The sequence below is a fragment of the Eptesicus fuscus genome, chromosome 11, assembly GCF_027574615.1.
Source record: "Eptesicus fuscus isolate TK198812 chromosome 11, DD_ASM_mEF_20220401, whole genome shotgun sequence".
In the NCBI taxonomy this organism is placed as follows: Eukaryota; Metazoa; Chordata; class Mammalia; order Chiroptera; family Vespertilionidae; genus Eptesicus; species Eptesicus fuscus.
The window spans coordinates 66163847-66190657 of NC_072483.1; the positions used below are offsets into that span (position 1 = coordinate 66163847).

The 26811-nt window shown below is 42.7% G+C and overlaps 1 pseudogene; it reads left to right on the forward strand.

The window, feature by feature from the left end:
• The first annotated feature begins 976 nt into the window (after window positions 1–976).
• LOC129150680 (thiamine transporter 2-like) lies at window positions 977–25772 on the forward strand (annotated as a pseudogene).
• Window positions 25773–26811: the final 1039 nt, after the last annotated feature.

The following is a 26811-nucleotide window of genomic DNA, read 5'->3' on the forward strand; positions in this document are numbered from 1 at the left end:
CATCAGCCCAAGTTTCTGCATCCATGGCTCTGCCCTTGGAGTCATTCTTCCTTTATTCCATGCTCTCTCTGTCCTTTTTGGTCCAACCTGGTAGTGTTTCTGCTGGTATAAAATTCTCAAAAATCTTGTCAGTCTCCTAAACCATTCACAGCAGTCCAACCCATCAAAAAAGATGGTCCTCCATGGAGCTTTCCTGGATAACCCCATGTCTGTTCCCAGCTTCTACCAAGTTGATTGATTGAATCCCTCAGCCACATACCTAATCTCTTTAAGCACACACCCCTGGCCTGATTTCTAAAGTAATTATCTGGTTAGGCTGAGAATCTTCCAAATCAATCAAATGCTAGCTTCTTTGTTCTTTGCAGTTCCTTCCCCTATTAATTTCTTCCTTCTCACGTTTTACTATAAGCAGCAAGGAGAAGCCGGCTGAAACTTCTGTACTGCTTGGAAATCTAGTGTATTGCCTACAAGTTCTACCTTTCTCCCAACAATAGTAGATAATTCAGCCATGTTCTCTGCCATTTTATAATAAAAATCACCTTTTCTCCAGTGTCCAATAACATGTTTCTCTTTCCATCTGAGACCTCACCATGAGGGTCTTTACCCTTCATATTTCTAGCAACATTCCGTTCACAATATCTTTATTCTATAAAATGTGTTCTCTATTCTCTGTAGTTCTTCTCTCTTCTTTCTGCTCCTTCACCAGAATGGCCTTTAATATCCATATTTCTACCAACAATCTCTTCAAGGCATTCTACGATTTTTCTACCAAGTTCCTCAAAACTCTTCCAACCTCTACCCATTATCCAGTTCCAAAGCTCCTTCCACACTTTTAGGAATTTGTTACAGTAGCACCCCACTTTCCAAGTACCAAAGTTGGTATCAACAATTCCTTAATCCTTGAGATTTCTTGAGTCCAAGGGAAAGGTCATTGCAATGAGCCCCTAGTCCTAGCTCGTAGCATCTAAATAGCAAGATGAGTGATGTGGCTATTGAAAGCTTCCTAGGAGAAAGCACAGGTTTGTGCAATCATCATTAAAATGATGAGGCTACCTGGTCAGTGTCTATTAACCAACACTGCTGGTTAGAAAAGGTATGGCATGCCCAGCCAGCGTGGCTCAGTGGTTGAGTGTCGACCTGTGAACCAGGAGGTTGTGGTTCGATTCCTGGTCAGGGCACATTCCAAGGTTGTGGACTCGATCTCTAGTGGAGTTCATGCAGCAGGCAGGCAATCAATGATTCTCTTTCATCATTGAGGCTTCTATCTCTCTCTCCCTTCCTCTCTGAAATCAATAAAAAAATATATATTTTTTAAAAAGGGCATGGCAAAGTTCAGATGGAAAACTCATTTAAGTAATTAAGTAATCTGGACTAAAAAAATATTCAGTACTGAGTCATGATAAGCTGGAATATCAAAATCACAAAAAGAAAATGTTCACTAATTAGGCTATTTAGAGAAGAACCTAAATGGATTAGTAAAACATCTGGTGGAGAGTATGTGTGTGGACAGCATGTATTTTGAGCAGAACCTAATTAAAATGACTGCATGTGTCCCTCTCAGTGGAAGTCTGTAAAGATTTGACCAAAGGACAAATAAGTATGATTTATGATTTTCCCTGTGTAAGTTAATATTTATAAATGGATTTTAAACAATGTAATTCCTTAAAAATATAGTTTTACTTACTACATTACTTGAACTATAAATTTACTTTTTCAGTCATTCCTTATTTTTTCCAGATGAAAGTGGGATGGGGGGACGGGTGAAGAAGATGAAGGGAATAATAAGTTACAAAATAGTCCCGTGGATGTAAAGTACAGCAGAGACAATGTGGTCAATAATATTGTAATAACCACATATGGTGCCAGGTGGGTACTAGAATTATCAAGGGGATCACTTCGTAAATTATATAATTGTCTAACCATTATGCTGTACACTTGAAACTAATATAAAATTAAAAAATAATTTTGAAGTTAATTACACATTTTGTACTGATTATCAATAATTCAAATTAGCTGGGTTTGATGTTATGAGCTTTTATTTTATCAATAACTCATTGGTCCATGTGGTTTCTTGGGTCACTGAAACTAGACCAGATTCTGAAAGGAAGACAAGAGAAGGACACTGGCATTGTGCTAGACATGCCCTCAGTCCTTCCCCACTGACCTTATTACTCCTCCCAAACCACAAAACAGATCATTTTTATCTTCTTTTTTTACTTTCATTCATATGTATACATATATACATATATATACACATATATATAACTAGAAGGCTAGCACTCGAAATCACCGGCCCCGCCCACCCGCATGGCCTCGCCATGCTCACAGCCTCGCCCACCTGCGCAAGTCTTTGGTTGTTATAGCATTAGGGCCACAGGCCTTTTATTATATTAATAATATATATAATTGATTTCAGAGAGGAAGGGGGAGAGAGAGAGAGAGAGAGAGAGAGAAGAGAGAGAGAGAGAGAGAAAACATCAATGATGAGAAAGAATAATTGATTGGCTATCTCCTGCACGCCCCTCACTGGGGATCAAGCCCGAAACCCAGGCATGTGCCCTAACTGGAATCAAACCATGACCTCCTGGTTCATAGGTTGACACTCAACCACTGAGCCACACCAGCTGTGCATTTTTATCTTCTTTTAATCAGCAGAACTCAGAGAGACTAAAAAATCTGAGTAAGGTCAGCCAGTTAGGATTAAGTACAACAGAGGGGGGAAAGTCTGATGGTGCACATCACAGTAATAGTTGGGATATTTATTAAAAGCCCACTCACTCGTGGCAGTAAAAAACTGTCAGGGTGCAAGGTTCCAGGACCCCCCAGACAGAAACTACACTAGTGTTCTGAAACAGAAGCAAATTCCTTTCTCTTTTTTTTAAATTGAATTTATTGGGGTGATATTGGTTAATAAAATTATATCGGTTGTAGGTGTACAAGTCTATAAACACAATTTCCAATGTACCCAACTCTCTTTTGAAAGCTACAGATTTGTATCTTAACATAATTAGGGGTAAATCAAAGCATTTGTTTGGTAACATTTTAACTGATTTTCCAATGACCTTTGAAACGACAGGTTAAAAATTAACTAAAAATTACCACCTGCTTGAAATATTAAAAATTATGCTACTGGGATAACCTGGGATTGTAAATTCAGTGTGTCTTCTTCTTTTTTAATAGCTATAACTCCACCATTAATTTTAAAAAGAGAAAAATGCTTTTGAATGAGAAAAAGAACTCTATGAAGGAGTGTTTTCATCTTTCCTGCTGAGTTCTTGCTCCCTTCTATCTCAGCAGAGACATAATCAAGGAATCTGGTACCCCTCTCGTTTCCAAAGTTCTTCTGAATGAGCTCTTAGGTTTCCGTGGGGCACAAGGAAAGCCATTCATTTCAAAGGGGCAGAGCACCAACAGATAAAACAGAAATACAATGTCTTTTTGCAATAATTAAAGGTACCAGCAGGGGGCAACCTTGGAGCCTAACTGGAGTAGCAGAAACGGTATTCAAGAGGATTTGTTGCAGCTGTTTCTTAAGTGAGTCTTTCCTTGTGCTGGTAATGGATTCCAAATCTAGTCAAACCAACCAATCCGGCCATTTTCTGTTCAACACTCTATTTTCGCAAACTGGCCGCCAACATTGGGCGTGGAAGCAAGTTATTTCCTACATAAAATCCTGAAGCTATGGTCTCTGGAATCAAAGTGGTCTGGGAAGTGCTGTGTTATATTTCATCCTCACCGATGCCTGAGTCAGAGAAGGATCTGAGATTTCCTTGCTACAAACGCTGTTGTTTTTCTTTTTAATTTGTATTAAATGTATTGGGGTGACATGGGTTAACAGGGTCATATAGGTTTCAAGTGTACATTTCTATGATACAAGATCTGTACATTGCACTGTATGTCGACCACCCAATACAACCTCTGTTAGATACTGTCTTCTTCTACTTTGCATTTTATTATTAGACTCCTAAGGATTACTACTCCCTAAAACTTTCAAAAACTGCAACAGACCTGACAGGGTGAATTACAGTTTTTTAATAAAGTATGCATTGATTTAATTTATCACTCTCCAGGGGAAGCTTTCTAAGAATATTCCCTTTAACTGCCAGTGCATCTGATCCGTGTGAACAACAATCTCAGTTGCTTAGCCTCACTTGACACCTCTTTGTCCCCGCTTAAGCACCTCACACTGCAACAGGAACCAGGGCAGTGGTAACAATGCCGGCTCCGTCTGTAAAGATGGTGCTTCCCCGACTCATTGCCCTGGAAGCTGGATTCAGGAACCCAACCCACGTTAAGCACCTGCAGTAATGACAGGCGTCATGGCAGGAAATTTCCTCAAATTATACTTCGTGGTGGGCATTATAATCCACCTGTGCGGGTGAGGAAAACCAAGGCCCTATCACCTTAGGAAACGTGTCTAGCTAGGGTCACATGACTTGAAAGGGTGGGTTAGAGATTTGAATTTGCTCAACTACAAAGCTCATGTTCTTCTCACCAGGAGCTCCTCCTTTCTCTATGCCCAATCTACACTAAGAGGAGCCTACAGATTCTTGAGGATCAAATCGTGGCTTATGGTTCCCACTCCAGAGAACAGCTTGAGATAGCCAGAACACTTGGAAAGTATCTTGGTCTTATTAGTTGAATTTTTTCTGGTCAGTTAGAAAACCCTGTTTGCTCCAATGGCTGGCTGCACTTTCAATGAGAAGTTCCAGGAGACCTTTGTATCAGATACTGTGCTAGACTCTGGGTGACAAAGTTGAATCCCTGCTCACCAGTTGCCCTAGGCTGAGCAGATGTGCAGGTCAACAGGTCAGTACCTCTCAAAGCCTTCAGCACTAGAGATTGTATCACTCAATGTTACCGATTGGCGTTGCTCTAACATGTACTAACGCACGCAATCTTCACAAGGTGAGGTAGGTTTTATCATTCCCATCTTAAAGATAAGTAATCTGAGGTACTAAGAAGTCCGGTCATTTGTCAAAGGTTACACACACTTGTAAGTAGCGAAGAATTTGGTCCTGACTGACGGCAGAGTCCTGTCCTTGACTGACAGGCCATTGATGTCTTGCCAAGGCTGGAGGAAGAGGAGTTGCTGGAGAGGGTCAGGAAGCTGCAGAGAAGAAATGGTCGATGACTGAGTGTGTGAGAATTCTCCTGGAGCTGTTGATTGCCTTTCCTTTAGTCAGCCAATCTTAAGGTTTATCATCCTGAACAGAAGTCTTCACTTTTCAGTAACAGCAACGTAAAATGGGGGGGAAATGGGAATGGGGTGGGGATAAATATCAATTAAAAAATACTTCTAAGTGTTGTGTTTCAGTTTCATCTATGACATGATATTATCTAGATGTCTATGTAACACTTCCGAAAATAGGTATTCAAAGCAAATCAAACCACCTGGATGAAGGACAGTTCAGATTAATTGAGGCTTCTTATGCTAAATCAATGTTCTCTTTTTGAGTTTTATATTTTGAAAAGGCAAGGGGTCTATCTGCTATATAAATCTTTACTTCCCAAAGGCTATTTTATTCACCATTTTAAAATAATCATTAACATGATTTCCAATCCATCTACATGGTAATAAGCTCTTGATGAAGGGCGTGGTTTTTACTTAGCAATTATGTCCATTGGAAACTCTCTTTCTTTTCTAAATCCCACCAAATTTGTCTTCTGCCCAAAATTTCTGCCTTGGGTAAATTTCTTGATTTTTTTAATGTGAAAGACTAAATGAGAGTGTGACTAACTTACCTAAGCAATTCTTAAGAGGATTTTCACCAGTGACCCCCACTGTTCCAGCTGAGATGAAACTTAGTCCCTTACTACAGTGCTTTTAAGTAATCATTAATATTCTCTTCCATCAAGAAACACAAAAGAAAAGACTCAAGTTTCTGTGCTTTGACCCATGATGTATTTTTGCTGTCACAATAATTTCCCCCATCTTAAAGACTGAAGGACAGAAAGAATATGGGGAAGAGAATGCAAGTTTTATAAAAAGAAGTCAGTTGGATTGATGACCAGTCTTTTTTACTTATTGTTTTTGTTTTTTTGTGCGGTGGCTTTTTTTTTTTCTTTTTTCAACAGTTGAACCATCCATGAATTGTTGGGGAACTTTGCCAAGCCATTCCTGGGTTTTCCTCATAGTAATTCTTTGCTTCTTAGGATTTTTCTCAATAATGAAACCTTCAGAGCATTTTTTGTACCTTATCTAACTGGACCACATAAAAATATAAGCCTCAGTGTAGATTTCAGTCTTGTTAGAACTAATGTCAGCACTTTTTACAATCTCAAATATGAGCAAATAGGCTGTAATAATTTTCATGTAGAAAATAGAAACTCTTTGCTACAACAAAAATGAGGAGGGTGCAAAACAACCTTTCTTTAGTCTTTCACTTGTACAAAAACATAGTCCAGGACTTTGTTGCTTATTATCAGTAACCTAAAATAAAGTCATCCCTAGTTATGAGTACAAATTGTAGAGAATAGTAAAAATTTGGAGAGGAAAAGTTTACTGAAAAAGCCTGTGAAAATGCTCTGAAGATTTTCCCCTCTTTATTTATAAACTTGAGTCCCAGTGCACGAATTCTTGCATGGGTGGGGTTGTTCAATCAACCTGTCATAACGTTCACTTAGGCTTTTATATATATAGATAGTAAGGATGTTTTTAACTTTTGGCCAGGTCATAAGCTTTAATTCTCAGAAGCCCATTAATCAGGCTTCAACATCACCCAGGAACTTGTTAGAAATGTAAATTCTCAGGCCCCATCCCAACCTATTCAATCGGAATGCCTGATTTTTAGCAAACCCTCTAGGTGACTCTGATATGTACCTGGTCACCCAGATGGCATCTCAATGGTCTGCACATTGACCTATTGAGATGAATAAAGGTGAAGATGGTCAGATTCTTCCAGTACTGAAACATCCTTTTTAACTTTATGGCTCTGACTTTCAGGAAGAGTAAACTATTCAGGAAGAGTGACTTTCAGGAACAGTGCTCATAGGCAAAGTGCCTTGAACAGCCCCAGATTGCCCTGGAAATACTGTTAGGGGATAAAGATTAATTTATGCAATTTAGCCTCTTTTTCCAGCCTCAGTAGCTCTTGCAGCTCAAAAAATGGAAAATGTAAGAATTATTATTCATTTTTTCAATTTAATCTGCTGAGGACTGATAAAGAAGTACTAAGGTCTCCTATGACTGTAGTATTTCTTTTGATTTCTCCTGGTGTATCTGGTAGTTTTGTTTCATGTGTTTTGATGCTGTTAGTGCATACAAGTTTATGATGGTTGTATCTTGAATATGAAGTATTCTCATTATTTATAATATAATACTTCTTGCTCTGAGTACAATAACAATCACAACACAATAATGTAAGAAGCAGGTAAGAGTAATAATAATTGCTCTTTTTATACCTGGAGGAATGAATCCAATCTGTCATCTCTGCAATTTGTTTTCTTGAATTTCAGTTTATCATTTCTTTCATTTTATTTGTATGAAATTTGCATGATGAGCTATTGTCAGAAATTTATGTGAAGTTTCAGATTGGACCCATTTTGACTTGGGCCAACCAACATGTCCTAGGATTGATACATATCTCCTGGACAATGAATATGTCAGAAACCCATGGTGCATTTCACTTCCGTGTGCTTTTGTCCTCACACTTTCTCCGTTTAATGTTACAGATAACAAAAGACATCTTTCCACTTTGGACATACTCTTACCTGCTGCTGCTGCTCTTGTTTGGCCAAGGAGTGAAAGCCATGCAGGTTGTGGAGTTCTTCCATGGGATAGGCACTGCCACCGAGGTGGCCTACTTTGCCTACATATACAGCGTGGTCAGCCCAGAGCACTACCAGAAAGTGAGCAGCCACTGCAGGGGCGTCATGCTGATGGCCTACACGGCCCACCTCTTGGTGTTGGTGGCCAAAATATCATACTTTTACCTCAACATCATATCCTTGGCCTCTGTCTCTGTGGCTTTCCTTTTCTCACTTTTTTCTACCAATGCCCAAGAAAAGCTTTTTTTTTTTTTTCATGCAAAACCCAGCAAAGAAGCTCTTTCAAAGACACCAGGAAAAGGTGTGTCCTAGAGGAGCTCAGAAGAATTTCGAGCCAGTCTGCCAAAAGCTAGTTGCCATTTCAGGGAAACTGGATGACGTCCAGTGGAGCGGCCCAAAGCCGGAAAACGTCGCTCTGGGAGTTTCTGTGCAGTGTCCCCAGATTTGAAGGAGCACTACCTCTCGATGCGTCTTTTATGCTAGTTTCTGTGGCGGGCTCTTCCACAGCAAATTTTGATCAGGTTTTGAGCAATGTTCAAGTCCTGTGGTGGAATAGAATAGAGAGCAGATCAGCTTATAAAGTTAAGTTCTGTTCTGTGAACATTCTGTTTACACAGACACACACACACACACACACACACACACACACACACACACGTACTGGTTGACATATGAAATAATGTTTCTTTCTCAGGCTATGTTCCAAGAAGTTTGAAAACTACTACTCTACGAGTTACCTTCTTATTTCAAGGGTTCCCAATCAAGGCAACTTAAATATTTGCATCTCTTCTTAATCGTAGCTGTGGGGACTTGCCTAAGCTTGTCGACTTCTAATTAATACTATTTTCCACACCCAGCTTCCCCATGCCCTACCATAACCAGATATCTGCTAGAATAACCCAGTTAATCCAGACTGGAGTCTTACAACCTTCAATCTTATCTCCTCTCCACAGCTAAGTTGTTTTTCTGGTTTTTTTTCAGACTGTATAATTTTTTCTCTGGCCTCTCATGCATATTATACTTTCATTCAATTGCCATTAAAAGCCCTTAACACATAGGAAGCCTTGATTTTGGTGACAATGGCAGCTGACAACAAAGAGTGTACCATGGAAAGGGGACAGGCAAGGTGTGACAAGGTGGGAGGGGCAGGGGAGAGGACACGTGTGCCCCTGAGTATTTATTGCTTTTCCCTGAGTTGGCTGCTAAGTGTTTGCTTCATCCTTATTTACCTACAGCTGGATTCTGATATTTCATTTTTCCAATAGGAAAAAGGCAGGGAGACTGAGTGACCTTGAGGAGGTCTGGATTTACCCTTCAGCAACCCCTGGCTTTCTGCCTTGGCAAAACTTCCCTCCCTGCTGAGAGGCTACAATAGTTGGGGAGTTTTTAGATACTTGTCTATGTACTCTTCCTTTTCTCCAGGACATATTTTGGACATTTGAAATACTTTTGCAAAGGTAGTGATGTACGGAAGGGGAGGGGAGGTGGGCTGATGCAAGAGTTAATGCTCCATAGTGAGAAGGGTGGAGCCCAGAGCCTTCTTTGAAGTGAGCCCAACAATTCACTTGGATTTTCCTGACATAATGCAGCTTCTACATCAAATAAGACTTTGAAGATTATTATTTTTGAAGTTGGGGTGTTCCACATCCACATATTTATTCAACATTTCAGGTCCATTGTTGAGCGAATATTAGTCTCATGTGCTTCCTGAAAATTCCAATTTGACTCCAAGAAACCTGTTCTAGGATTTGATTCACCTTGAACTCATTTCCTCTATACGAACTTGCTTCTGGGGAAAAGAGAAAAGTCCTCTTCTCTTTAGATAATGTACCCATTACGTAGGGCACGTGTAGAAAAGGTAAAATTTTCATAAAGTTTGTTCTTTAAAAGCTCTTTTAACACAAACAGTCATTTTCTTGTGATAACAAGGTCCCTAAATAGTGTCAAATTTTTAGGCAAAACCAAGTGAACTAGGATGGACCTAAAGCCTCACGTAAATTAAACCACATCATTAACAAAAAAAAATCTGAGGGTAGTAAGAAACCTGACAATTAACTACCTAGTTCACAGCACATTATAGGAACACCTTATAAGTGCATCTAAAGAGTGCACATTATAGCCCTAGCCGGTTTGACTCAGTGGATAGAGCATTAGCTGGTGGACTGAAGGGTCTCAGGGTCAATTCCAGTCAAGAGCACATACCTTGGTTGCAGGCTCAATTTTGGGCCCTGGTCGGGGTGCTTGCCAGAAGCAACCAATCAATGTGTCTCTCTCACATTGATGTTTCTCTCTTTCTGTCTCTCCCCCTCCCTTCCACTCTCTCTAAAAATCAATGGAAAAATATCCATGGGTGAAGATTAAAAAACAAAAAACAAAGAGTGCACGTTATTAAATGGATTTCTCCTGGGAATGTGCCTTGTGGCTATACGTGCTCTGAAGCCCTTTGTCAGGGTTTCTCCTCCTCAGCAATATTGACGTTTGGGGTGTGGTCATTCTTGGTCATGGGGGGCTAGCCACTGTACTGTAGAATGTTCAGCAGCGTCACTGGCCTCTAACCCACTAGATCCTATTAGCGCACACACACACATCCGCCCTGTCATGACAACCAAAAATGTTTGCAAATGTTGACATCTGTATCCCTAGAAGGCAAAACGCCCCTGATGAGAACCACTGGGTTAGATTGGTGTTCAGGTCAGAGCTTTTACAACCCTATCACTATTAAGACTATAAATTTATTTTTCAAGTTTCCCTAATAGACTGTATTATTTTCAAGAACAAAGATCAAAAGTTTATCACCTATTGTCCCAGATAGAAGCTCCAAAACACTTGGTGACTAAATTAGTGAATGAATGAATGAATGAATGAATGAATGAAAAAATAAAGAAGTGAATGATCAAACACTCAAATGGGGTAGAAGTGTACAGAGAGAATTCTGAAAGGAAGAATTCTGTCAAGGATCTTGAAGAAATTTTTTTAAATGATATTACAGTGGATATAGAGAAAACAGAAACAAGGGTAAAGAGAGAGGCCATTCTTTTTTTTAATATATATTTTTTATTTATATCAGAAAGAAAGGGAGAGGGAGAGAGAGAAACATCAATAATGAGAGAGGATCATTGATCGCCTTGAGTTGAGGCCTGCGCCCTCCAGGGTGTGTGGAAAGCTTGGCTTCCTCCATTGCTGGAGAAACCCAAGCCTCCTGCTCACTCAGTGGCCGCAGCCACCTTGGTTGGGTTAATTTGCATACTTGATCCTGATTGGCTGGTGGGCGTGGCTTTGTGGGTGTAGCAGAGTGATGGTTAATTTGCATATTACTCTTTTATTAGATAGGACTAGAGGTGCGGTTAGGGTCCGTAGGCCTAGCCTGGCCTCCATTGCATGGCCTCTGCTGCCCTGCGATGCTAGGTGAAGCTCCCCACCCCGGGATGCTCATGATGCTTGTGGCCCCTCGACTGTTCTGCGAAGTTTGCTGCCACCCTGCAAAGCTCGCCACTGGATGCTCTGTGAAACTCCCTCCTCCCGGCCACTGCTCTGTGAGGCTCCCCGGCCCCACAACTGCTCCATGAAACTCCCCCGCCCCACAACTGCTTCTCGAAACTCACTGCCGCCTGGGTGACTGCTCCACTAAGCTCAGGGCTACCATGAGAAGCAGCCTGCCACCACCACTCAACAGTCCCCAGTCCTGCCCCACCAGCATCCCCCCCTCATGGTGAGCGGCTCGGGGGCTGAGGGAGAGGGGAGACAGAGAGGTGCTCCATGCACTTCATGGTGACCAGTCACCTGTTCAGTTGTGACGCCACCTAGCTCTTTATATATATTAGGATTCTCATCTGAGGATATTTTTTCATTGATTTTTTAAGAAAGAGTGGAAGAGGGAGGGAAAGATAGAGAGAACTATTGATGTGAAAGAAACACATTGATTGGTTGCCTCCTGCACGTGCCCTGCCCAGAGCCCAGACAGGGCCAGGGCCTGGGAGGAGCCTGCCACTGAGGTATGTGCCCTTGACTGGAATCGAACCCAGGACTCTTTGATCCACAGGTTGACACTGTCCACTGAGCCAAACTGGCTAGGGCTTTTTTATACTAGTTCTGGTGAAGAATGTAGAGTCATGAAAGAATGTGATAGTACAAAAACAAATAAGAGGAATAAACTGGGGGAAATAGGATGGCCCATCCATTCAGACCCCTCTCAGTGCCCCTTCATCTTCAGAGATAAGGCTGCTCCTTTCCTCCGGGTATGGGGGGCACCTCTCACATGAGGGTCTTATGACTTGCTCCTGCACCTGCTACATCTCCAGTTCCTCCCATTAAAAACATTCAGTATGCCAAGGTGCCACATTTTGAAGCAGTGTGTCCTGAACCGCGTCACTATTACGAGTGGGAAGTATAGACATGAAACAGGAAAGGGAGAAGCCAGTGCTGCTAAGTGGCCCCTCGAGGTCCTGAAAACCTCAGCTGCTGCGCTGCCATCTTTCCCGTCCTCACTGGGAAATGCAAAGTGACACTGGAGCTCTCTTGGCAGGAAGCCATTGCACTCAGCCCGCTGGGACCCGCCAGATGGGCCCTGATTGCACACCCATTAGATTATCTAAGTAGGATAACTGGTACTTTCGTCTACCTTAAATTACATAAAGTCAGAATCATGAAAATGGATATTAGTTGTAACCCCAGAGGGCTTAGTAAGGGAAGGGGCACTCTAAAGAAAGATTACCTCACAAAAGTAGAATAGTGAAGCTTTTATTTTAAGTGCATGAAGTGGGGATTCGTTCAGATTTGGGGCAGCCTCATGTATGTCAAAATTGAAAAATTTCCCCTGTGTTTAATGTATGTGATATCATCCAGTCCAGATAGCTCCGTTGAGTGTTTTTACTTCTCACTCATTAACTCAAACATGTGATATGTGAGGTCTTAGGTATCACTATTTCATAGTCTACTTTGGTGTCTTAACTCAACAAATAGCTGAAGGTGAAGGCCAGCTTTTCATTAGCAAAGAAAATAACCACTTATATCGATTTTGAGCTAGTGTGGGAGGTGATCATTCAAACATCATCCTGTTTTCTTGCTTTTCTGTTCTAATGGAGATGGCCTCAATGCCACCCCCCTCATTGGAATCAATCAGGGCGATGAGATTGGGGGACTGAGCTTGAAGAAGGAGAAGAGGGGTTTCCAGGTTGCTTGAAATTTCAACAAGTGTTTTTAAAAATATTAAATTAAGAAAGACTTACTTCCATTAAAGCAACAATAGGCTAGATATTAGAAAAATCCTCACCTTACAAGCCATTCAAAATTTCTGGATATAAATACAACTTTTTTAATGAGTGGTCGAATTGGTAAAAAATTTTAACAGGAGACCAGATAGACAAGGAAGCACTGGATCTGTCATGTACTCTCTCCCAGTGACCTGGAATGTTGGTTTCAGTGGCAACCCAGGGGCTGCATCCTCCATGAGTGCAACAGAACACAATACGGAATTACAGGGCGGGGGGGCAGAGGGGAGGGCAAGAGGAGGCTCACAAAGAAAACTAATCAGGGCAGTGACAGAGGAATTTGTCTTCATAAGCCAGCACTCACATAAATCCGGGGCCCATTTTTACAGGCTAAATTTAAAAGAGAGAGAGAGAGAGAGAGAGAGAGAGAGAGAGAGAGAGAGAGAATTTAAAGTGGTGCTGATGGGCAGTGGCTTATTAGGACACAACCCATCATAATTCGAAGAGCATCTGTACTTACATTTATCTTGAGGCGTTTTCAAACAGATGACTAAAATACTGGACAAGGGTATGAGCCAGTAGAAGAATGTTCAAAACTAAAGATTTTTACACTGCTCTGGAGGAGGATAAAAATTAGTGACTAGTCACCAAGCAGGGAGTATGCTAGCAGTCCATCGGGCAGAGAGGCAGATTTTATCTCCATCATAGCTTAGAACTGTAGCTTAGAATTGCTGGATCATGAGAGTAATAAAATGAAGGCAGACTTTTAATCAGTTTTATTAGTGTTTTCAAATTCTCTTCAGATAATTCTCCCCCTTACTGCTTGTCCCCAGGCAGACAACACTCACCACCACCCTCAAACACCATTGCTTTGTTTATTTAAGAGTTAATGTTTCAAGTCTAACTCCCTAAAACACTGGAAACAGATTATACAATTGCTATACAGAAAAGAGGAATAAAACATATTATATAGAAAAATATTAACACAAAAAGAATTAAAGGAAGAAAGGGGGGATTAAGGAACATGAAACATAGGGGGAACTATAATGGCAAAAAAAATATGTACAAACATGTCAGTTATCACTAAAATAATACATGAACTTCTAGATTGAATAATTTACAGGAAATAGAGGAGACAGAAGAATTTATTAAATGACAACCAGGGATATCACCAAAAACCAGTAGAATGCGGGAAACTAGTTTTTTTCAACAAATGAAATTTGAGGAGAAAAGAGATTGATAGTGTCTTAGGAGATTTCTCAATCAATCACAATGTGTGAATTTTATTTGAATTTTGATTCATATCAAGACACTAAAAACATAAGACAATTCGGGAAATTTGAACATTGCCTAGACAATATTAGAAAATTATTAACATTTTAGGTGTGATAGTAGTTTCTGCTTATGCTTTATTGAGCCCTTATTTTTAAAGATACAAGTGACATTTTTATCGAATTTTATGATACAAGATTCAAATCATCTTTTTGGGGGAAGGGGAAAGTGTTTGGGGTATTGATGAAATGAGACTGGCTCTGAGTTGGTAATTGATGAAACCTGATGATGGATATATGGGCATTTGAATTCTTAATAATCAAGCAATTCTAAGCTAAACTACCCAGTAAAAAACTAAAAATTATGAAAAATATGGTTGAGTTGGATTTTAAAAAGGTCATAACTATACTGTATTTATAGAAAATAGAAATAAAACATAAAAACATCTAAAGCTTGGGGAGGGGAGACGGAAAATTCACTCCATGCAAACACAAAATTTTAAAAGTTAATATAGTTAAATTTATATATATATATATATATATATATTGATGATTTTTTACAGAGAGGAAAGGAGAGAGATAGAGAGTTAGAAACATCGATGAGAGAGAAACATCAATCAGCTGCCTCCTGCACACCTCCTACTGGGGATGTGCCCGCAACCAAGGTACATGCTCTTGACTGGAATCGAACCTGGGACCTTTCAGTTTGCAGGCCCACGCTCTATCCTCTGAGCCAAATAGGTTAGGGCTAATTAAATTTTTAAAAAGATAAAATATAATTAAAACCTGTTGATCTTGCCTGGCCAGCGTGGCTCAGTGGTTGAGCATCAACCTATAAACCAGGAGTTCACAGTTGGATTCCCGGGCAAGGCACATGCCTAGGCTAGGGGCTTGATCCCCAGTGTGGGGAGTACAGGAGGCAGCAGATCAATAATTCTCTCTCATCTCTCCCTCTCCCTTCCTCTCTGAAAACAATAAAAATATTTTTTAAAAAATACCTGTTGATCTAGATTAAAATGATTAAGAATATATATTAAAAATATATATTCTAAACTTCTATGCATCTAATACTTTTGTTGTTATTTGAGAGTGAACTCTTTCTACTTATTAAAAAAATACAACCAAGTTTGCTATAAAACAGTATGTCTTGTTACTCCGGGAGCAGTTTCATACACCTCGTGTTTACCGATTGCATCATTTGCTTTTGGGCGTGATTTCATCTTATGTGTTTTTGTACAGTAATATGCTGTACAGGTTCGTAGCCAGGAGTAACAGGCCATACCACACAGCCTCGGCGTGTAGTAGGCTCTACGTCTAGGTTGGTGTGAGTGTGCGATGCTGTTCGCAAACGGCGAAATCGCTGAACGACGCATTTCTCAGAACGCATTCCTGTGTGAAATGGTATGTGATTGCATTTAAAGCGCTCCCCATGTATTTCATTGAATGTTGCTGTGTACTAACAAAGTTGAAAAAAGAAAACTTCATGCACAAAAAGGAAAAACGGAAAGAAAAAGATTGAACGTATCAGTAAAATAAACCCACCCAAAGCCCAAATGGTGGTCCCACAGTCAAACTCTGTATTTGGGTCTTAATGGGAATGCCTGTGCTCGGCTTGGGGGACAGCTGCTGAAGGGACATGTCATGTTACGTCAATAAAACACGCCATCTCTCCTGGGGAGACGACACACGGGGTGTGAGGGAGGAGGAGTCTTTGAGGCAAAGGGATGTTTCACTGAGGGGCCACCGTGGTCACCAGAGACCTGGCCAGAGCTTCTTACAGGACCTTTGCGGGTGCTGACACTCATGCAAGGGCTTTGAAGGCTTTGTTCAAAGGCAAGTTCTCAAGTTTTAGAACAACAAACCAGGAATTTGTGTGCTCAAACCCATGAGAGCAAATAAAGAATACTTTTTATGAGCATGTAGTTTTCATTTTATTAGGAAATTTGGTTAACATTATGTGATCACTAAGAACACATACACTGAGTGGCCAGATTATTATGATCTCTGAACCCATAATAATCTGGCCACTCAGTATATATGTGTGTGTGTGTGTGTGTGTGTGTGTGTGTGTATATATATATATATATATATATATATATATATATATATATATATATATATATATATATTTGAGAGACCCAGTGCATGAATTCGTGCATGGGTGGGGTCCAGCCAGCCTGGCCAGGGGGAGGGGACATGGGCAGTTGGAGGGCCTGCCTGCGGGTCAAACTCCTGGTTGAGGGAACAATTTGCATATTAGCCTTTTATTATATAGGATATACACTGAGTAACCAGATTATTATGCATTCAGAGATCATAATAATCTGGCCACTCAGTGTATACACACACAAAGGGGAAAGCGATGCATGTGGACAGGAAAACAGAGCTGACAGGCAGTGAGCATAGCCATCAAACCCAACATTAGGAATCGTGATTTCATTTGGCTGAGTTGAGCGATTTGCACAATAACTCAGGTGCTGGGGTGAGCTTATATCCTTTCTGTGAGATGGTGCTTAATAGTTTGAAAACTTTTCAGATGAAAAACTTCAAAGAAAGACAGGAAGAGAGCACAGGACCATGGGGTGTTGAGGAGAGTGGGGAGAGCAAGAAGATGGACAGGAGGGCAGTCTTACCAACAGATTGGGTACCACCAGCACCTGCAGACGGGCCGCCTAGCAGCAGCATTGCTTCTGGCAGCAGCACTTACACTGGCAGCACTTCTGCTGACAGCCTTTTAAGGGAGATTAAGATTTTCCAGGAGGTAGGATATGGTCAAACAAAAATAAAGGCAAAGGGAAACTTTTAACGATTATTTTATTTTATTTGGAAATGTAAAGAACAGCTGTTGACAAATAAGAACACAAGTGGGAAAGGGGGCAGAGATAAAAACATATAAATGGGAGGAAATAATCAGCCACAGGTAGAGAATATTGGGAATCGAGACCCTATTGGATTAAGCTCAGTGATGTTAGCTTTTCTTTAGGAGCAAGGTCATAGTCGTGTCTTTGTTTTGGCTCTAAACTATTTGACTGGAAACTTTTTGGGTAGGAAAATTAAAAACCCAGAAAGCAGAAAAGATAGGAACCCACATTCGGGACCAAAGTCACAGGCCAAGAGCTAAGTCCCAGAATGCCAGGTGATAGCAGGTGGGGCAGGTGGACAGAGGGGAGGAAAGGCCTCCGCCTCTGCTGCCCGGGGACAGAGGCTCTGCTGGCCGCCTAGCAGCAGCATTGCTTCTGGCAGCAGCACTTACACTGGCAGCACTTCTGCTGACAGCAGCCCTTCCCACAGCCACAGCCACAGGAGCCACAGCCACAGGAGCCACAGCCACAGGAGCGGCGGCAGCAGCAGACCACGGGGACGCTGCAGCAGCCCCCACAGCAGCCACGGCAGCAGGGGCAGCAGCTGGAGCAGCAGCCGACCCGGTAGCATCTGCAGGTGGTGCAGCCACCACAGCCACCACCACAGCCACCACAGCCACCACCACAGCCACCACAGCCACCACAGCCACCACAGCCACCGCAGCCACCACAACCACCACAACCACAGCACCCCATGGTGTCAGTAGAGAGGACTCAGGAGAAGGTGAGCAGGGAGACTCAGGAGGTTAGAAAGGTCTGATGCTCCTTCTCCTGGTGAGCCCTTATATACCACCTCTGGGGATGGAGAGGGAGTGATCTAGAGCACATGACCAGTGGTCACTTCCTTGTTGTTGTTACTACAGTTTCCAAATAGGGTATCTACGGTTATGCCTGTTTACATCTTCTGAACTATATTTGACAATTGCTCATTTCAGCTTTTCTTTTTAAGGTCACGTTAGAAGCAAACAAGATGCTAACATGTTGTAGGGATCTTCATTTTCACGGAAACACAGTTGAATCTTTGAGATTTGGCAGTAAGAAGGCATCCAGTTGCTATGGGCTCCTTTCCACATCTCACTGGTTTTCTCTCCATACATTCGGTTGAAATCACGTTACAGTATTTCCTCGCACTCAAACTGCCGAAGGACAATCCTACCAGCTTGGGAAAAATAGACTCTGAGCAGCAAACCTGTTACAAAATGAAGCTGGGGAATCTGACAGCCAACGTGCCCCCATCCACGTCCCCAGCACCCTCAGTGATGGCCCCAGATGCTCCTACAGCAGCATGCGCGATGAAGAGCCCACTCTCACTCTCATGTTCTTGCCTTATATTTTTTTCAGCATTAGTATTAGTCACCATCCCTCAAATTCCACCTGGACACACTCCTCCGTAAAGGTGCAAACTCCTCTCCCCTGTCAGGCCTTGTGTTTCTCTGGTCTCTACACCTGCACTCCCTAAGGGACCCACCTGCTCCACAGTTGCCAAGGTCATGCTATAAGCACAGGGCTGTTGCTCTCAGACATCCACTGATATCATATAATCAAGGACAAGAAGTAGTTCCCATCCAAAGCAAAACACACCAACAGTTACATCATGGAAATGCAGATGCGTGAGAGGATTTATTTCTGTTTTTACAACAATCATTCCGGCCCAGGTGTGAGAAGACCAGTCACAATGGTATGCTCCAAATGAAGAGGTGAAAAGTAAACATTTCCACTGGTCAGCAAATCCAGTGATGGCATCTGGCCTTGGCAGCGGCCTTTGAATCTGTTACCCTTTTCGCATCCCCAGCTCCCGATTATACTTTCTATTGCAAGCTCTTTCAGGTCTGGGACTGTGCCTTAACCTTCCCTGTGCCCACCCTCCCTTCCCCCCGCCTCCCGCTCCCCATCAAAGCCCACAGATCCCCTGGCCCAGAGGCTGCCTGAGGATGTAAGCCCCGCCCACAGGTCACACACACAGTGCCTGTCCCCTGAGAATCATGGATGCGCAGAGAAGTCTGCCTATTCCTGCTGACAGCCTGGTTCCCAGAATGCTTCCCTAGAACTCTTAGGCCTTTTTTTTTTTACTCACATTAAAACATAATATTTTAAAAATGAACAAAACTGAAAATGTGGGAAGATATCTAAAAGGGAAGTAAATAAAAGATGATGGATTCTTCCATGTAAATGGAGGCAAATAGCAACAAGGAAGTGGTCATGTGTCCTCCCTCTCCCACTCCCAGAGGTGGTATATAAGGGCTTCCCCAGCAGAAGGGGCATCATCCTCCCTCACCTCCTGACTATCACTCCTCACCTTCTCCTGAATCCTCTCTACTGACACCATGGGGTGCTGTGGTTGTGGTGGCTGTGGTGGCTGCGGTGGTGGCTGTGGCTGTGGTGGCTGTGGTGGCGGCTGTGGTGGCTGTGGTGGCTGTGGTGGTGGCTGTGGTAGCTGCACCACCTGCAGATGCTACCGGGTCGGCTGCTGCTCCAGCTGCTGCCCCTGCTGCCGTGGCTGCTGCGGGGGCTGCTGCAGCGTCCCCGTGGTCTGCTGCTGCCGCCGCTCCTGTGGCTGTGGCTCCTGTGGCTGTGGCTCCTGTGGCTGTGGCTGTGGGAAGGGCTGTTGTCAGCAGAAGTGCTGCCAGAGTAAGTGCTGCTGCCAGAAGCAATGCTGCTGTTAGATGGGCCAGCCGGCCTCTGGAAGGTGCTGCAGGTAAGACTTCCTCCTCCCTTCCTGCCTGTTCTTCTCTGACCTGCAAGTCACAACCTTGACCTGGGCCTTATGACCAGCCACAGGAACCTCACATTTCTGTAATTTCTGTAGTTTCTGTGATCATGCCCACGTTTAATAACCACCAACCAAAGTAATAGTTGTACAGTCTTCTCTGTCAGTCACCATTGCAATCATGTCCTCTCCAAAACAGAGACAAGATAGTTAATGTTCTACCTTCTTGAAATGCTTCTTTATTTATCTCCTGTTCTTACCACTGCATTGTCATTTCTGTGTATGCAAAACAACTTCCTTGTTAATAAATTATATTAAATCAGCCTTAAAGAGCCATTTCTTCTTCTCTGTCCAGTGCTAACACTGCCCGCTCATGGGGGAAAACATGTTTAGATTCCATCAGATGAGGCAGACATTATATGTGTAAAGCAATCAATGAGTCAAAATCTAGATAAATTATTTGCAATAGATATAGATGGTTTATGAATGACTAATCTGTTGTGGGTTTATCAAGAATCAAAGGATTTAGAGGCACATCCCCAATCTTAGCACCTCAATGTCATAAAGTAAGCTCTCCCCACACCTCTCCCTCGATAGAGCCTTAGCAACCGAAGTCTGAGTACGTGACTATGTGCACGACCCTGCGGGGTCATAGGGCCACTGAGGAACTTGCCATCATTTGTGATGGTCACTTTTGTCTGCTTCCAGTGTCCTCTTCTACTGCGTGTTGATTTTGATTGACAGGCCTCATTGCTGAGAATCACTCCAAAACACAACATAAATGGAGGCTTGCATCTCATCACATTTCTTTGACCATTAGCACTATAGCTCATGTGTGCTTTCCATTCGGCCACCACCCCTCACTAAGCTCCATACCCTCAAACTCAGCTGTCCCAGACCCCAATGACGAAGTCGGCTCCAGCCAGGGCAGGCATCATGGACATCTACCACCCACGTCAAACTACAAAATCAGCTTTCAGTTGTAAGATGAGAAGATGAGCATTAGATTCAAAATAATCATATTATGAGCCACTTCCATACCACCCCCTCAGCCTTCTCTGAAGGAGCCACATACACAATAAAACCTGTCCCCAGACGCCCCTTCTGTTAATTTCCTCTCATGACCCCTGGCCCTTTTCTCTGTAGACTCTGGATTCTTGATCCATCATGGTTGATTTAGAGCAAAATGAGAGGGAAAAGGGTCAGGGAGATGCCTGTTGGGTCAGGCAGATGGGCCTGAGGTCAAAGGCAGGCAAGCCCCTTGGGAGTGTCTCCCAGGAGAAGGACATTCTTACGCCACCCCCAAAGTGGGTTGCTTCCTTGCCATCCCAAGCAGAACCTGACAAAGATGGATGCTTAAACAGGTAGAACTGACCAAATAGCATGAAATAAGCAAAGGAAACATGAATAACCATGTCAGATAAAACTCCCAAAGGGGTCATTCCCTGTGGAATTTAGAAGATAGTGCTTGAGAAGGGAGGTATGAGATGAGCTTCCTCAAATTCTACATTGACAAGGTAGTTTGGGTACCCACCTGGCTCTGTTTCTATTTTGTTATCGCCTTCAAAAGTCCCAAGCCCCAGTTCCCTCTGGCCACCCAGAACCCCTTCATTACTCTCAGTCTCTAGGATTTATCCCAGGATCCCCACCCTCTGACTCATCCTCCCTCCCCCAGACTCCACCCTTAGGACCACATCTTCTCACGTGGCTGTTCTCAGCCAGGAGAAAGGGACCAGGAATGATGCCCTCATCCATCTATCATACCCAGCTTTTCCTCACTGAGGATTCTGAGACAGTTTTCCCACAAAGTCAGGTTTATTGGCACAGTTCTGGGACATGCGGCCCCTCCTAGCAAAGAAGTAAGGCTTCGGAGGCCCTTGCTGCCCCTGCCCCACTCACTAGAACCTGAGTTTGTTTTTAGTCACTGTAACTAGAAGGCATGGAGTTGTCAGGATTCACTGAGGGGTCATATGCAGTGTTTACACTGATTTATGAGAGAAGGACCCAGGGGTCACGGTGAACCAGTGACACTTGCTGAACATTTATTTGCCAGGCGTCATGCTGGGTCGTTTGGGGGCCACCAAGACAGAATTCCTACAGTGAAATAGGTGACAGCTTGATATGGAAAAAAGATAAGTAGAAATCCATAATGGCTATGGGGGAAAAAAACCAAGGGCATATTATATTGAGCATAGGTCACTAGCAAAATCACATAAATCAAGGACAAAGCATATGACATCTCTATGTTTTGTTATTCTTTTGTTATAAAATCCATATGTTGAAGTCTCAACTCCCATAACCTCAGAATGTGACTATTCTTGGAGGTAGAATCTTTTTTAAAAAATATATTTTTATTGATTTCAGAGACAAAGGGAGAGAAATGGAAACATCAATGATGAGAGAGAATCATTGATCACCTGCCTCCTGCATGCCCCACACCAAGAATAGAGCCACAACCCAGGCATGTGCCCTGAACTGGGAATTTAACCGTGACCTCCTGGTTCATAGGTCAATACTCAACCACTGAGCCATGCTGGCTGGGCTAAAGAAATAATTAAGTTAAAAGGAGGTCATTAAGGTGAGCCCTAACCAAATGGGACTGGTGTATTGTTTTGTTTTTTAGTTTTTTGGTGTTTTTTTTTTTTTTTATTGATTAAGGTATTACATATGAGTCATTATTCCCCTAGTGACTCCCCCACCCCCCCACTCTCGCCCTCACCCCCCTGGTGTCTGTGTCCATTGGTTAGGCTTATATACATGCATACAAGTCCTTTGGTTGATCTCTGAGACTGGTGTTCTTATAAGAAGAGGAAATAAGACACAGACATGTACAGAGAGAAGACGCCATCTACACAACAAGGAGAGAGGCTGCAGAAGAAACCAAACTGACCAACACCTTGATCTTAGACTTTCAGTCTCTAAAACTGTGAGAAAATAAAATCCTCTTGTTCAAGCCACCCAGTCTGTGTTACTTTGTTATGGCAGCCTTGGCAAACTAACACACACTTTTGGTCATGTGTGATGGGTGTCAATGATACACATGTTTGTGTGTGTGCTGAGCTGAGGGTCAAATGATGTTTAAATGAAAGAAATGTGCCACATGCACAATGTGGCACATGGATACAGTGTGGTTTCTGGCTTTCCCTAACACATTCAGTTCTCTCTTCCTCCACCAGAGCATAGTCCACATAATTCCCATCACATGAAGCTACCATGAAATTCACAAGGAAATCAGACAGGAAATATGCATGGGGGTTTGGGGTAGGGTGATGGGGACTGAAGAATACGGGAAGAACACCTATGTGCACACATCCTACATCTCACGTCAGTTGGTGAATGGTTGTAGGTTCCTCTCTATAATCCAATTTCAAATTTGGGTCTTTATTTAGGTTTTCTGAGTAATTGGCCTAAACGTTGTCCATATCCCTTACTGTGGGAAATTTATAGGCAGGACCTATAAGGATTTGAAAACTAAGCGACAACAATAGTAGATTGAAAATGAAAAAGATTTGCTGAGCTCAGTTGAATTACAGAAATATATTTTTAATTGTGACCATGATGCCTTTTCAGGAATTAGTCCCTCTGAAAACTGGCTCCTTGTGATGAAGGTATGCGGCAACTTACTGCAGAGACAGGGATGGCTGGCCTTCACTTTGCAGTGACAGCACCTCCACCACTCTCTGCCTCTAGTCCAAAATAAACCAAATGTGATGGAGAGAACATACACTGAAAAGTCTATGGGGAACAAGGAGCCACAAGATTCAGTTCCATGACGTCATTCTGAATGTTTGCAAGAACTATCTTTCCACCTCTGATGGAAATACCCATGGCAGGTTTCACATTCAGCCTTGGATCATAATGATTGAGCACAGCCCACTTTGCCCAAAGGCCTGCCTTTATGTCTAAGTATTTCTCAATGTGAACATGTGTCAACACAATGTAAAGAGTCTTCTAAAATATTTATGTCCTAAATACTACTCATGGTCTCAATTATCAAATACTATTTGTATTTCAATTTGTATCTTCAAAGTGAATGATAGCTGTTGAGGATTAACTAAAGTCGAGTTTCCTTTCTAGGTATAAAATAAATAGATCTTACCCATCTAATGATTTTCCTATCAGGAATGGACAATCACAGTCTGACAAAAAGACACAAATTAGATAAGGACTGCTCAAGGTCCCCCTAGGCTTGGGAAGAAATAAATGAAAACATAGTTTAAGTTATTGAGTAAGATCTGAAATGAATTTGAAGGAAATACTAAACCTTAACAATCCCACTCAAGGTTAAATGAATTGAGACAGAAAAGCAAACAGCAATTCACTTGGAAAGAACCAGTGAAGCCTGAGGCTGGTCAATTCCATGTCCATTGCTGATGACTCATTTAGCACAGCCTGGTGGAAAAGCTAAACTAGCAACACCAAAGCTCTAAGGGGCACTGCCGGCTGGATTTAGAGGGAAAAATAAAAGGCTGCACTGCAGAGATGGAACTCTGCCCTCCGAGCAAAGAGGAAACAGCCCCAGTGGATGGAAATCAAAAATCGATGTAGTCATCCTTATCTTGGTAGTAGGGGTGTTTCTGAAAATGTGTTTAAATGGGTTCTTTGTGAATAAAACATGCTTTTTTTTAGGGTTGTCTTTTATTTATTTTCAATCTTTATTGTTGAAAGTGTTGCACATGACCCCTTTTACCCCCCATTGCCCCTTTCCATCCGGTTCCAGCCCTGCCCCAGGCCTTCACCACACTATTGTTAATGCACATAGGTAATGAATATATGCATATAAGGTCTTTGGTTAATCTCCTCCTGCCCCCCACCCTCTTCCTTCTGAGATTCTTTTTTCTTTTTCTTTTTTAAAAATATATTTTTATTGATTTCATAGAAGAAGGGAGAAGGAGAGAGAGATAGAAACATCAATGATGAGGGAGAATCATTGATTGGCTGCCTCCTGCCTACCCCCTACTCAGGGGGATTGAGCCCGCAACTCAGACATGTGCCCTTGACTGGAATTGAACCCTGGACCCTTCAGTTCACAGGCCAACGCTCTATCCTCTGAGCCATACTCGCTAGGACCCTTCTGAGATTTTTAATAAATTAGAGGAATTTGTCTACCTGTAAATGGAACTCTTGCTTCAAAATAGAATCCAAACTGTAGATAAAAGTCATACTTAAGGTGTTCTGTTTGTGTGGGTAACTGGGGTGCAGGGACAGGAAAAGTATCCACATGGACCTTGCTCACTATTATTACCCATCACCAAGGCCTTTTAAGGGAGATTAAGATTTTCCAGGAGGTAGGATATGGTCAAACAAAAATAAAGGCAAAGGGAAACTTTTAACGATTATTTTATTTTATTTGGAAATGTAAAGAACAGCTGTTGACAAATAAGAACACAAGTGGGAAAGGGGGCAGAGATAAAAACATATAAATGGGAGGAAATAATCAGCCACAGGTAGAGAATATTGGGAATCGAGACCCTATTGGATTAAGCTCAGTGATGTTAGCTTTTCTTTAGGAGCAAGGTCATAGTCGTGTCTTTGTTTTGGCTCTAAACTATTTGACTGGAAACTTTTTGGGTAGGAAAATTAAAAACCCAGAAAGCAGAAAAGATAGGAACCCACATTCGGGACCAAAGTCACAGGCCAAAAGCTAAGTCCCAGAATGCCAGGTGATAGCAGGTGGGGCAGGTGGACAGAGGGGAGGAAAGGCCTCCGCCTCTGCTGCCCGGGGACAGAGGCTCTGCTGGCCGCCTAGCAGCAGCATTGCTTCTGGCAGCAGCACTTACACTGGCAGCACTTCTGCTGACAGCAGCCCTTCCCACAGCCACAGCCACAGGAGCCGCAGCCACAGGAGCCACAGCCACAGGAGCGGCGGCAGCAGCAGACCACGGGGACGCTGCAGCAGCCCCCACAGCAGCCACGGCAGCAGGGGCAGCAGCTGGAGCAGCAGCCGACCCGGTAGCATCTGCAGGTGGTGCAGCCACCACAGCCACCACCACAGCCACCACAGCCGCCACCACAGCCACCACAGCCACCACAGCCACCACAGCGGCCACCACAGCCACCACAACCACAGCACCCCATGGTGTCAGTAGAGAGGACTCAGGAGAAGGTGAGCGGGGAGATTCAGGAGGTTAGAAAGGTCTGATGCCCCTTCTGCTGGGGGGAGCCCTTATATACCACCTCTGGGGGAGATTATTGACCCAAGACTCAAGGCCACTTCCCTGTTGTGGATGCAAATATCCACAGCAGCATCTCACATGGCCTTTGTGTACTTCCTTAATGGGTCTTTCTGACTTGAAAACCTTGTAAATTTAGCTTATACTTAACTTTTTAGAGCTATCTTTAAAGTAGAAAAGGAAACAACTATTAAGTCCCTTTTTTTTTTTTTTTTTTTTTTGTAATTGTAAAAATCTGAGCAAGATCAGAGTTCCCCTGGCATCTTTTACATTCTCAGTTGTAGCAGCCCAGGACAAAGATTTTTCATTCCTACACCACATATACCCATTTACTAAGCTGTAGAACATCGCTTCAGACAGAAGAGGATGTTGTGAAAATTGAAAGGGGAAGATGATCCCAGGTCATATCATGTCATCGCCCCGAGGCAGAGATGCTGGGCATTTGTCCATCCTGTGACACAGGTTAGGACTCTGACTCAGAGGAGAGGGGATCCTGGTTATCAGGGTCATTACAGAGTGTCCTTAATCTTAGGCCAGATGCTGGTGGCACATCCTAGGTAGAACGCATTCAAAGTGTGTCTGCATTCAGAGTCATCTACATTCAGGGCTGCCAGCTTGTCTGTACCCTGTAGAGACAGACAACAATCCCAGCTCCCGACCTGTACAAACAGCTCATTGGAAACCAATGTGCCACCCATTAGTCAGTAGCATAAATTCCTAGGTAAAACATGGCTCAACTGTGTAAGCATGCCAGTTAAAAATAACCAGGTGTTGCTGTCCTAAATAGAGGACACTATGTAGTGCATCTATCAATTAACTTCC